General features: G+C 56.7%; 1 protein-coding gene across 1 annotated transcript in view; it reads right to left on the bottom strand.

Moving 5' to 3' along the window:
• The window catches only part of KCNG2 (potassium voltage-gated channel modifier subfamily G member 2), a 60,596-nt gene extending 47,636 nt beyond the window's left edge, over positions 1 to 12,960 (bottom strand). The window contains exon 1 of the mRNA XM_041739408.1: positions 12,925 to 12,960. The gene's annotated coding sequence lies outside the window, so the exon portion shown is untranslated. The remainder of the gene's footprint in view (positions 1 to 12,924) is intronic.
• Positions 12,961 to 13,314: the final 354 nt, after the last annotated feature.

Here is a 13,314-nt window from a genome sequence, read left to right as displayed (position 1 = left end):
GCCACCTGTAGGCCCAGTGGCAACGAGCAGCCCCCATCCCCGCCCCCGCACCCCACCCCTGTCCTCTGGGTCACCCCCCGCTGCGCGGCCCCCTCACAGGTCAGCGGATCACCACAGAAGAAGGTGGTCCAGCCAGGCCGCAGCTCTGCACCTTAAGCGCATGCAAGGACACGTGCTGGTCTTTCCCGTTCCCGTCTGTGACTCACCTGAATTAGGTGAGGTTCATCCTCGTGAAAACTCATGTTCAGTTAGAACCCAAACCCCGGGAGGGCGAACCTCGGGTGTGCGACACAGTGGAGGGAGGAGAATACCTGTCACCCCATCACCAGCGGCGGGCAGCCCCGGGAGCCCCTGCTTGAGGCCCCCTGTCCCCACGCAGAAGCTGCTGGGCTCTGGGGGCGGGGCTCCAGGGGTCCACCCACAGCGAGGTATGAGACCTCCCGGGACAGGGTCATGCATCCTCAGATTCCCTGGCCACGGCTGCCCTCTGCTCTGAAGACGTGGACGGGAACAGGACGGCGGAGGACCCGGTTGGGGGACAGGTTGGGGCTGTGCTGTCTGCTTACAGAGCACTGGGTGGACTGTGTCAAACCCCACGCCTCCTTCCTTGTCCCAGGAGTCCAGGCACAGACGATGAGGGATCTCCTCCATCCACCTCACTCTTGTCCACACTGTTCCGGTAGCTTCTCCTTCCAGAAGGGAAGCTGTCCTCATCTCAGCTGTGCGCATCACTGACCGTATTTTATACTCATCTCCACCACACACGGAGCATCCTGACGTTCAAAGCCGAGCTCTGAAAAGCCTTCCTCCTCCCCAACTAAGGTCCTTCACAGTAGTAGACAACATTGACCACAGTACCCGGAAGGGACAGTCCACGTCCCGCTATACCCTCCCCCCAACAGCACCTGGAGTGGACAGTCCATCCTTACCATCCCCCTCACAGCCCCTTCAAATCCAATCCTAGCCTCACAGGTGACTTTCAAGGTGACATTTAGCACTTTTACGAAGTTTTATATGAAATAGTTGCACATGCGTCCTAAAGATTAAATTTATTTTGAAATATCAGTAGGTTCACAAGTGGTTGAGGAAATATATAAAGGGCTTCTGTGTCCTCTCCTGGCTCCCCCACATTTCCACCACTAGGACATCTAGCACCAGCAGGTCCCTCCCTTCCCTGCCTCCTCAATTCCTGGCGATGGCTAATCTGTTCACAATCTCTGTAATTTTGTCGGTTCAAGAATATAATGTAAATTGGAATCATCAGAATGATGGGCTTACTTGACTCAGCATCACTCCCTGAAGATCGGTCCAAACCTCTGGTGCATCAATACCTCTCTCTTTCTGAGCCTGAGCAGTGTTCGTGGCAAGGACGTCTCACAGGATGGCTGTTCACCACAGGACATGTGGGTCATGTCTAGCTCTGGACTATTACACACATGACCACAGCAAGCAGGTGTGCAGGCTGTGCACGTCAGGTGTCATTCTGTGGGACGGATGCCCAGAGAGGAGCGGCTAGGCCGCAGGGCAGCTCCATGACTGACTTGACGAGTGGTCATGTCTGTATGTCCTCGCCGGTATTTGTTGTGTGTATTTTCTCATTTTAGTCACTTTGACAAATGTGTGGTGATACCTCCTTCAGTGTTGACTTGCACTTCCCTAATGGCTAATGCTGTGGGACAACTTTTCTTCCATCCTTTGTATATCCTCTGTAGTGAAGTGTCTTTCCACATATTTTGCTCATTTATTGTATATTTTATTTATTTGTGGGTTTTTTTGGGGTGTAGCTATTGAGTTTTGAGAATTCTTTATGTATCACAGATTTTGTTCCTTTATTGGATGTGTAGTTCACCAATACTTTCTCTCACTTAGCTTTTCCTTTTCTGGTCTTAAATGGTCCTTTGACAAGCAGTTTTTTTATTCTGATGAGGTCAAGTTTATCAAGTCTACTTTTTATGGATCATGCTTTTTGCCTCAGGTCTAAAAACTGCTTAACCCTAGGTATGAGTGGTTTTCTCCTATTTTCTTCCTAAACATCTTGTAGCTGAACATTTTACACTTAAAACTGTGATCCATTTTTGAGCCGATTTTCCTATGAGATGTGAGGTGAAGGATGAGGTTTCCCCCACGTCTAGATGACCAGCTGTTCCACCATCCTTGTTGTAAAGGCTGTGCTGCTCTGCTCACCTGGCTCTTCAACTCTGTCAAGAATCGGTGGACACTCTGGGCTGGGTCCGAATGGTTTCATCGTCGTGTGCATTTGTCTGCCCCTCGGCCAGCGTCATAGGCCCTGGCTCCTTGATCTACATAATGAACATGAATATGAGGCAGCGAGGACTCACACTTTGTTTCTGGGTTTTGAGATTGTTGTAGCTACGATGTCAGCACTCGTGCCTGTCCACATGGATTTCAGGATCAGCTGTCTGCATCTACGGAAATTCTGTTGGGATCTTGAGAGAGGTTTTATTGACTACACAGACCAGCTGGAGAGAGCAAACAGCTAGACTGTAGTCTTCCAATCTATGAACATGGCCCGTCTTTCCTTCTGCTTAGGAGATTTGGGGGACTTCCCCTGGTTATTTCCCATGTAGACAGTCCTGCTATCTGCAAACAGGGATGTTATCCTTCTTCCTGCCTGACTGCATCCCTGTTATGTCCTTTTCTTTTTTTTTAAGATTTTTATTTATTTATTCATGAGAGAGACACACACACAGAGAGCAGAGACACAGGCAGAGGGAGAAGCAGGCCCCATGCAGGGAGCCGACGTGGGACTCGATCCCGGGTCTCCAGGATCAGGCCCTGGGCTGAAGGTGGCGCTAAACCGCTGAGCCACCCAGGCTGCCCATCCTTTTCCTGTTTTCTCTAATGTCCAGGACCAGGTTGAGCAATAGTGAGAGGGCACAGCTTTGCCCTGTTCCTGCTCTCGGGGGAGGGGGGATCACTCACCCTTTCACCTCGCACGCTCTTAGCTTCAGGGCTTCTGTAGATGCTCTTTATCCAGGTGAATGTCTATGCCCTGTTTTCTGGGAGTTTTCATGACAGGTGGGTGTTGGATCTTATCAAAGGCTTTTCTGCACCAACTGAGGAGACGGTGTGTCTCTTCTGTGGACACGGTGAACTCTGAATGTTGAACCAGCCGTGCATGCCTGAAGTAAATCTCATGCGGTCCAGCACCTTCATACATCACTGGATTCAATCTGCTAATATTGTGTTTAGGATTTTGTGTCTAAGGTCATGGGTGATATTGACCTGTGGTTCCTTTCTGGGTATTCTCAGGGAATGTGACTTCGTGAAGTGGATCAGGAGTTCTCTCCTGTTTGTTGAATGGTTGATAGAATTCACTCCTTTTTGAATGTTTGGTAGAAGAGCGCCTGGGTAGCTCAGCAGTTGGGCACTTGCCTTCGTTCGGCTCAGGGTGTGATCCTGAAGTCCCGGGGTTGAGTCCTATGTCAGGCCCCCTGCATGGGGCCTGCTTCTCCCTCTGCCTGTGTCTTTGCCTCTCTCTCTCTCTGTCTCTCTCTGTGTCTCTCATAAATAAATAAATAAATAAATAAATAAATAAATAAATAAATAAATAAAATCTTAAAAAAAAAAGATAGAACTTCCTAGTGAGATCACCCAAGCCTGGAAATGTCTTTTCTTAGGAGTTTTAAAAGAATTAATACCATTTTGTAAGTTATATTGATTTGAGACTGGTGGGGCTCGTTTCTGCTCAGGGACAGGACAGCCATGCAGGGCTGACTGAACATGGCACCAGGCTGGCCTGAATGCAGGTGCCGCCGGTGGAGCAGACACCAACCATGAGCTAGCTGCCGGCGCCACCAGCCCGGCAGGTACAGTCTCCACAGGGTGGATGAGGAACTGCAACCCAAGCAGTGAACTTCCAGGGCCTGGGGGGCCAGGGCAGTCAGCGTCGTGGGAAAAGCCCTTGTGTTTTCTAAAAGAAGTGATCAGGCTTCCCGTCTAGGGCAGAATGCCGTGGGGCACCATATGAGATAAGGCCCCATGGATGTAAGGCCCTCCTCACTGGAGGGAGGGTAGGACAAAGGCCCCCAAGGCACTGCAGTGCCCGGGCGTCTATGGACCTGGGGGCAGTACACCGGGCTCTCTCGTACAGATGCAAGGTCGGATCTGGGGCGGCAAAGAAGGACCAGCTTTTCTGGCCGTGGTGTGAGGAGGGCCAGCCCCACAGGGGCCATGGCCATGCGCCCAAAGTGACAGAGAACAGTCAGGGAGGGGCCACCGGCCAGGGACAAACTGGGAGAGTAGATTTTGAGTCAGAAAATTCGTCCTCGGGATCCCTGGGTGGTGCAGCGGTTTAGCGCCTGCCTTTGGCTCAGGGCGCGATCCTGGAGACCTGGGATCGAATCCCACGTCGGGCTCCTGGTGCATGGAGCCTGCTTTTCCCTCTGCCTATGTCTCTGCCTCTCTCTCTCTCTGTGTGTGTGTGACTATCATAAATAAATAAAAATTAAAAAAAAAAAAGAAAAAAAAAAGAAAATTCGTCCCCGTCATCAGCTTAAGATACAGGTGGCCCTGAGCTCATTACGCAGTTTCTTATCTATAAAACTAAACACAACTGCTTCAGGATGTTTGTGAAGGTTAAGTGCGTCATGTGCGTGAGAAGTCGTAAAGCTCAGATGCCTGTCATGCTCCCCTGGGGAGATCGAACGCCTGCGAGAGTGACTCAGGCAACACACCAGGGGCAGCAGAGATGCTGGAGACGGCCTGGAGTGTGTCCCGGGTGCGAGGAGAGCCCCTGCGTGCAGCCCTCGCCACAAAGCCCCCGCGTGCAGCCCTCGCCACAAATCTGCATGTTCAGGCCTGGGGCGCAGGGCCGGGATGGCCAGGGGAGGCCCATGGGCCTGAGCCTGCCATGCTCTGGGCTCTTCCTCGGCTCTAGCATGAAGGCTGGGGAGTCTCCCCAAAGTCCTGTCCAGGTGGCCCCAGGGTAGGGGCTGATTCCAACACTACACTTAGGAACAGATGAGCGACAGTCGCCCTGGTGGCAGCCTGATGCCCTACATGAGCATCCAGGAACGTGTCAGCCGCTGGGATCCACAAGGGAAAGGAAAACAATGCAAACTCCTATTTGTTAGTAATTTCTAATTCTGGCCCCAAAGCAGCGCTGCTTTCACCTTCACTCACTTGAGGAGGCTCATGAGCCCTTACTTCTGGCCACAGCCTGAAAGACGTCACCACACGGTCTCAGGAAACTGCCGGCACCAGAAAGGGGAGCAAGAGGTCACTTTGCTGGTGGAAATGCTGCAAGGGCAGCAGAGAAGCCTCCTCCTATAGGTACTAACCATGCCAGCTCCTGGGGGGACAGATGGCTTCTCCCTCTCCAGGCCTGAAGGGTCCAGAATAATCCCCAAGCCCAGGGTTGTGCACTGGATGCACTCAGGAGACAGACACCCATGAGATCTTACAAGGCCTACTGATGGGTGGCCTATGGGGCAGGACCGCTGTGTGGGACAACAGGGGGCCAAGCACGGATGGAAGGCTTCTCAGGCTGCCTGTTGTCTTGGGAGGTGACCAAGCTCTCAGAGGTCACAGGCTCCCATGCTCGGTGGAGACAAGGCTCAGAGGCGCCCTGGGTGAGTTTTCAGGTCATGCATGTCCCCCCTCACACAGACATCAGGAAGATTGACTCGAACAAGACGGTGATGCACAGACAGCCCAGCTCAGACCTCGCAGGTCAGACCCTGTGGGGACGTCCTCTGGGTGTCTCCTCAGTGCTGAGCCAGGGCTGGAGGAGCATCTGCTAGTCAGGACATGGCTGGCAACTTGCCTAAGCTCTCCGCCACCCACCAGGCTCACATGTATGAGTGTGCGGATCTACTGTATGTGCCCACAGCTCCTCCCCATGACCGCACTTGAGACTTTAGAGGGTAGAGACACATTTTCTCACTTTCTGTGGACCCAGCTCACTCCGCACGCTGTCTCCTGACATAACACATGTGCGGCCCCACCACAGACAGCCCTGAGGACGGCGGACCCTGCATGGCGGTGCTTATGTGGCTGGGTGGTCCCGGGGCTGGAGGCAAGTCCAGGGTCACGACGCATGTGGTAGCCTGTGAAGAAGCCCACACCAAGATGGGGCACACAACGGGCCACAGACAGGCCGACCCCAGAATGAGAAGGCAGCGCTGGGGGCCAGCCTTCCCGGGGGCAGCACCGGTCTCTGGGAACACACACAGGTAACCGGTACCTCCTGTACACAGACATGTGTGTGCATGCACCTGCATGCACAACTGAAGGCCCAGGGACAGTGGCCGACAGCAGCGCATAGGCTTGCTCACTACTGCTTCCTGTGAGGCTATCTCATGAGACTGAGCGTCCCCTATAGCAAAAGGACGCTGGCTGTGGGGATCTGAGGCAGAGGATAGAGTTGATGCCAGCGTGCCGTAGAGGGTGGTGCGTGAAGGGGATGCAGCTGCACAACTTCCCTTGAAGCAGTGTTTTTCTTAAAGATCTATTTATTTATTTGAGAGAGGGAGAGAGAGAGAGAGAGAGACAGAGAGAGAGAGAGAGAGAGAGAGAGGGAGACAGTAGGGGGGGAAGGGGCACAGGGGGAGAGTCTCTGGCAGATTTCCCACTGAGTGCCGCACCAGATGCGGGGCTCAAACCCACCTCCCAAGCCAGACGCTCCACGGGCTGCACCGCACAGGTGGCTCCTGAGAAACCACTTGATATGTATCAAGAGCCCCCAGGGTCCTTATCTTTTGACCCAGTGCAAAGTTTCAAGCATTTATGTATGAAAACATGTATTAGGGGGTACTTTGGGGCATTTAGAAAGTTGGGAAGTTAGAAACAGTCCACGTGGCCAACCACAGAAGGACACGTGGACACACACTGACAAATCCACACAGAATACATGCAGCAGCACCAGCAGAAACATGAGACATAAGTGAAGCCGACACATGCAAACACCGCCAGAGGAGGACGGTCCTCGTAGTCGGGGGCCATCACCTTGGAGGGCAGGTCTCACAGGAGGTGGACAGTGCATGCTTCCCTTTAACCTCTGTCTCCAAGTCTCCCGTGGTGGAGGCGGTGATAGGCAACTCACACCTGCATGTGTTGCGTCTGGAAACAGGAGAAACCACCTCTGTCGCACCCCTGGGCTCAGAGCTGCCTGCCTTCCCGGGTCACATGCCTTTTGCTGCAAAATAATGTCGCAGTTCCTGGGAAAGGGCATGAGCCCAGACATGACCGATGGGCCCAGATGCCAACCTCACTGGGAAGGGTGGCCCCATCCAGACACTCCCGCTAGGCCTAGACGCAGCTCTCCCGCCAGCAGGTCTGCCCAAGGCTGGGTCTCAGGGTGCGGCACCCAGCTGGGGTGCTTCGAGGTCCTCGAAGCAGAAGCGCCGCACCCCGCAGGCCCCAGTGGTGGGCTTCCCAGGAACACAATGTATCGCAGCTTCCAGAGGACAGCCGACTTGTTTACCCCGAGCGCCACCCACCGGCTCCTGCGCCCCATCTTCTCCAGACTCTGGAATTCTCTCCCTAATCTGTTGAGCATTGAAGCAGCCACCCTATATATTCACTATCCTTCCTCATCTAAAAGATGTCCTTTCCTTCTGGTGGAAAATAATCAAGGAAATTTGTTCACAGTCAGAAACTATGCGTTTCTTGAAGGAAAGGTGAACCAGCCGCATGTGAGCTGTGCTCAAAACCCCAGAAAAGCGGCCAGACGACCAGGCACCGCCTGCTCCCAACACCACGCTCGAACCTCACAGATGCCAAGAGAACGGTTTTGGTTTCCCGGTGACTAATCCACATAATGAACATTAACTTTTAATGCATTTTATTTCACCAAAACATCTCACTCTCTTGCATTAACTGCTATGACGTTAAATAAAATACCCTTGTCACGCAGTTCATTTTCCTGTGAGCGTACCCATGAGGGCACGGCCACACCCCAAAAACACAAAAGAAAGGGGAATCCTCTTCCTGGCTTTTACCAGACACGGGTTTACGTGTCTGCTCAGAGGATGATCAGACACCCGCTGGCCGCACATGTGACTCTGCCCCCTGAGTGCAAACCCAAGCAGAGGGAGGAAGGGGGCCCTGCAAGGCGCTGGTCAGCAGGGGCCTAAGCACAGCCAGGCCTGACCTCAGCGCCCTGCCCTGGCCTGGACTTCCTAGCAAAGAGCTTTCGGAAACTTCTACACTTAAGTTCGCTGAGAGACCTGAGACACACGGTGTGGACGGGGCGGTCCAGGATTGTGAACTCCCAGGAGAGGAAACCACACCCCGGAGACAGGAAACTGGGCTACTTTCTCTTGTCTGTCTTGCTACCACGATGCCAGTTCCAGCCACAAACCAGAACTTCTAACCTTCAAAATGATGAAAATCACTCAGAATTAGTGTTGAGAATCTAACTCCCTGGGCCTCCCCAACCCCCCAACCTGGAGCTGAGGGGTGTGGCTGGGGGAAGGCATCAGCCAACGACTTCACACCACCCAAGGGCCGTGTGGGCAGCTGCCGGGCACAGAAGCCCCTGGACGCCGCAGTAGCTGGGGATGGACCCCCTGTGCCCCAGAGTCCCCCTCAAGTCCCCCCAAAGTCCAGCCCCCAAGTCCCACCCCCCCTCCAGTCCTGCCCCTGAGTCCTGCTCCTGAGTCTCTCCCAGTCTCCACGCCCCGAGTCCCCCCCAGTCCCTCCCAAGTCCCGCCGGGACCATCACACAGTGTCCAGCTGGTGCTGCTCCTGTATAGACACAAGCCTGCTGTCCTGCGGCGATCAGACTACTGGACAGTTCCTGAGATTCTGCGGCCTGGAACCCTTGCCTTCAACTTCACGTGCCCACAACTACTCAAGTCTAATCTAAGATTTAAACTTCATTGTTCAAATACCTGAGAAGGTTAAAAATACCCGGGAATTTAATTAAATTCTGGGAACTGCCATGGTGAGCTCTGGCCACTGCCTGCCCTTCTCTGCCTTCCTCACCGTGCCTTAGGGTCCGAGGGAGGCAGAGGGAGAGCTGGCACCCAGCAGGTGCACCAGCGGCCATTGGGACGGACGGATCGATGGCGGATGCAGGAGAGGGCTCGACGCCCTGGACAGGACAGAGCTGGGGTGCATGCACTCCTGTGAACTCTCTCATTATCTTAGCTTCGCTAATTGAAAAGAGCCACGTGAGGTCTCCTGCACTGCTTGTACCTTATACTTTGACGAATCTTTTCCTAAACATACAATCACATTAAAATATTGGATATTTCCATTTTGAGTGAACATATTATGGTACAAGTTTCCCTCTGAAAGTCAGAAAGCTATGGCACAGCTCAGCCTGGCTTTTTGTTGCTGTGGGAGAACACGAGCAGTCACACGTCTGCCACCAGTTTGTGGCCCACAGGCCCAGGACATTTGCATTGGCTCTCACAGGCACATGCACCCCCAGGGCTCAAGTGGTATTAATAACAGAAGCCGCAGGTAACCAGGTTGTGAGTCTGACTTCACCTGTCACACGAGGAGGTGGACACATGCTGTTCACAGGGCTCCTTTGGGAGCAGAGCCTTGGCAGCCTTCGGGGGTGCGCCCACTTGACATTTGGTTCGTTTGCTTCTCAAGGTGGTTTGTGATGCAGGTTTGCTCTTACAAATAGATCTGTTTGTTGAATGGAGCCTCGGGAAGACTGAAGGTGCCCACAGGTAAGCTGCCAAATGAGGAGCTGGCCCCAGAGCCCAGGGACAGGAGGCGCTGGACACCTAGGTCTCAAACCCTCTCAGTAGCCCTGAGCACCTCTCTGGCTTTTTTTTTTTTTTTTAGATTTTTAAAATTTATTTATTCATAGAGACACAGAGAGAGAGAGAGAGAGAGAGAAGCAGAGACATAGGCAGAGGGAGAAGCAGGCTCCATGCCGGGAGCCTGACGTGGAACTCGATCCCGGGTCTCCAGGATCGCGCCCTGGGTTGCAGGCGGCGCCAAACCGCTGCGCCACTGGGGCTGCCCCCTCTCTGGCTTTGAAGGGCACATCAATCACTGCTAAGAGGCTGTGGGGGGCCCAGGAGCCACTGTATCCCTGGCCAGGTCCAGGGCCGTACTCCATAGAGAGGGACAGCCAGGTGTCAGGAGCTGGCCCCTCGCTGCCAGCCAGGGGGTCCCCGATGCGCCCTTACTCCGGCCACCATGAGAGAGCGAGCCATCAGGCACTGGGGCTCTCTGGCATCAGCCCTAAAATGTCCCTATTCCTTGTGAAATTCTCATTCATACACAGATGTGCAGGTACACAGACCCACACGGCCACGCTCCTCCGACACCCATGTCATCCAGAAAAGCCCACCTTCCCCCCGTCTCCGAGGTCCTGCCCCCAGCAACTCTCCCGCGGTGGCCCCCCCATCCCCCAGCTCACACACGCCCTGGTGCCACCCCACCTGCTCCCCTTCACTCCCACCCCCACATATCCGCACCCACCGCAGAAGCTGAAACTCCCTCCTACTCCTAACACTCCTCAGCTCGTCCTGCCGTCCTGCCCTCCGGCGCCTGAGCCTGAGCGGAACAGCAGCCGGAACTGTGGGACTGGAGGAGGAAGACACTGCTGAGTCTCCTCCCCAGACACCCGGACCCCACCTGTCTCTGCGAGGCAAACCCCAACACGTTATCATTTCCTGCCAGCCGATAAGCTCTGGACAACCTACTAACTGTGGCACATACAGCTGTAATTATGATAATTTAGCGCCTGGCCATACACTGGGTAGAAACTCTTAATTATAACTCCAACAATTCATCAACCAGCTCATATTTTGTGAGCATCTGGCATGCCCAGGACTCTGTGCCAGGCATAGAAGATCTCGGCGTGTGCAGAAAAACTGCACAGCCTCCCGTTCTGTGCCAGCTAACAACGCGATTCCCTCCTTTTCTTCCCATGCCTACAAAAACACTAATTTTTTTCTTGAATTATGGAAATCTCAAGGTTTAAAAAAAACTTTTGCAAAGTGTAATATATACATTGTAAATGGAAAAGGATTAGAACACTCTTTGGCACTGGCCTTGGAAAGAATCTTAAAGTTGTTTTCCTAACCTGTCTCCAATTAAGATACAAATATGTCTTTTCTTAGCCACAGTGTATAACTCAGCATGTGTGTGGCTGGTAAGCCCCAGGGAAACACAGCCCAGTGGATTCCATCCACTCCAAACACCCGCCAGCAATGCACCCCCCTCCCCAGTTCACCTTTAGGAGCATCCAGAGCAGTCCCATCTCTGACTAACCGGGAATTATTAAGGAAGCAAAGCCTCGGGAGGACAGCAGTCACCTGCAGAGCCCCACAGGCTGGGGCGAGGGTAGGATGGCCTCTCCTCTGCTCAAGCCTGGCTGGGGTCTGTGGGACCCCTCCAGGATTTCTCAGCAGAAGCACAACCACCTCCTGACACTCCTCTGCTGGGCCTGGATTCCCTCGCACAGGACCACCATGGAGGGCTCACCTGCCCACCCTCCTCCCCAGCCATTGTCTGAGCAGGGCTGGCCACCAACCAGTCCAAGGAGGTCAGCCGTTCCGAGACGCACCAGCAGAGTCAGAATCCATCTCACAAATGCCACTTGGTCCAAACACTGGCCTTGAGCAGGCGCTGGAGGAACCCTGGGTCTGCGCAGCCCAAGGAATTCTAGAGACCAAGTAAATTCATGGGAGCCCAGACACAAGCGCTGGGCTGGGGTTTCTGTGGAGGTGACGAAAGGTGACAAAGGGAAGTAGTGGTCCCTGACCGTGGCCCTGTTCCGACTGCCAGAAACCAACCCTCAGGACCACGGTGGGAGGGGAGGGGGCCCCACGGTCACCCCTGAACCTCCAGAGTGCAGACCCGCGCAGGCGCACGGCTCCCGTTCCCCCCTCCCCAGCCCCGGCTCCCACTACCCTCCTCCCCGCCCCTGTCCGACCCCCCGCCCCCCTGCTGCCCGCACCCCCTCCCCCCGCGTACCCCCTCGTGCCCCGCTGCCGCCCCCGCCCCGCCTGGGATCTGCTGCCCGCACCAGTGCAGGCGGCCCCTTAGGGCCGGCTCCCAGGCTCCCCAGGCTCCCCAGGCTCCCGAGTTCGCAAAATTCTCCGCTAACTGCGCTGGGGCTGGGGTGGGGCTCACCATTCAGGTCTCGCCCTGGCTGACCGCAGGAGGCCGGCAGGGAGGAGGACCGTGCGCGCGCGCGCCAGGTGTCGTGTGTGCGCGCAGGGGTGGGCATGAGGGGTGGCGCTCACCGCCCCACGACGGGTCAGCCACAGGGGGCGGGGAAGGGCCCCACGAGCTGCGCACTCGCCCACGTCCCTCCTGCTGCCCGCGCGAGGCAGGTGCGCCCACCCAGCAGGCGGGGGCGGGCGCAGGGGGAGCCCTGGTCACCCCCGGTGGCGGAGGCCGCTCTGCCCTCCCGGCCTTCCTCTCACCTGGGCTCCGGCGGGTCCGACGCGGACAGACGGGTCGGAGGTAGGAACCCGGCTCGGGATGGGGCCGCCCGGCCCTCCATGGAAGCGCGCCTCCCTCCGGGCGCCCTCCGGCCTGCCCGGGGCCTCGGATGTCGGCGTGGGGCTGGGGCGGCTCCGGGTCCCCGGGCGCGGGGAGACGGCCTCAGGTGCCCCTCTCGCATCTCCGTCGCCCGCACTCCGCGGCGCAACCGGGTAGGAGGCGTGCGCGCGGGGCCAGCGCCGCGTCGGGACAGGTGCCCCCTCCCCCGCCCCGCCGCCAGCTGCGGCCCGGGCCCTCCGGTGTAGCCGCCTCCCGCCCCTCGCTCGGTCCCGGCCGGGAGAGACTCCAGCGTGGACCTCCGCGCCGCGCCCCGGTCCCTGCGCCCGCCGGGAGCCCTCCCTGGTGGACCCTCCCGGCTCCCCGTCCCCACGACCCCCGGGGTCGACCTCCCGAGCCCACGACCTTCCCCAGCCCACGCTTCGGCCCCGAGACCCTCCGGTGCAGACCCCGGCTCCGCCGCGCGCGTCCCTTTACCTCGGGGCCGGGGCTCCGCGGGCCAGCGGGGCGCTCGCCTGGCCGCGGCCTCCTCGGGGCGGAGCGCGGCGTCTCCGGAGCCGGCAGCGCGCGGAGTCCGGCCCAGCCCCGCGCCCCGCCCCGGCCCCCTCGGCCCCCGCGATGCGCGGGGGGGGGCAGGTCCCCGGGGGCGGCTGGGTCTCCTCGCAGCGGGCGCTGGGGGAGGTGCCACGAGCCTCGGACCCGCTCCTCGCCCGCGCCTGGCTGCGCTCGCGCACACACACCGTGGCGGCTCCGGAGGCAGAGACCCCCGCCCCGCATCCCTCAGAACCGCTCCCCAAGCAGCCCTGGGGGAAAGGGCGCGGACCTGAGCCCCGGGAAGGCCGCTGAAGTCAGGAGACGCGGGGATCC

The sequence above is a fragment of the Vulpes lagopus genome, chromosome 24 (genome assembly GCF_018345385.1).
Source record: "Vulpes lagopus strain Blue_001 chromosome 24, ASM1834538v1, whole genome shotgun sequence".
Lineage (NCBI taxonomy): Eukaryota > Metazoa > Chordata > Mammalia > Carnivora > Canidae > Vulpes > Vulpes lagopus.
The sequence above is the reverse complement of the archived record's forward strand: the minus strand, read 5'-3'. Positions and strand labels throughout refer to the sequence as shown.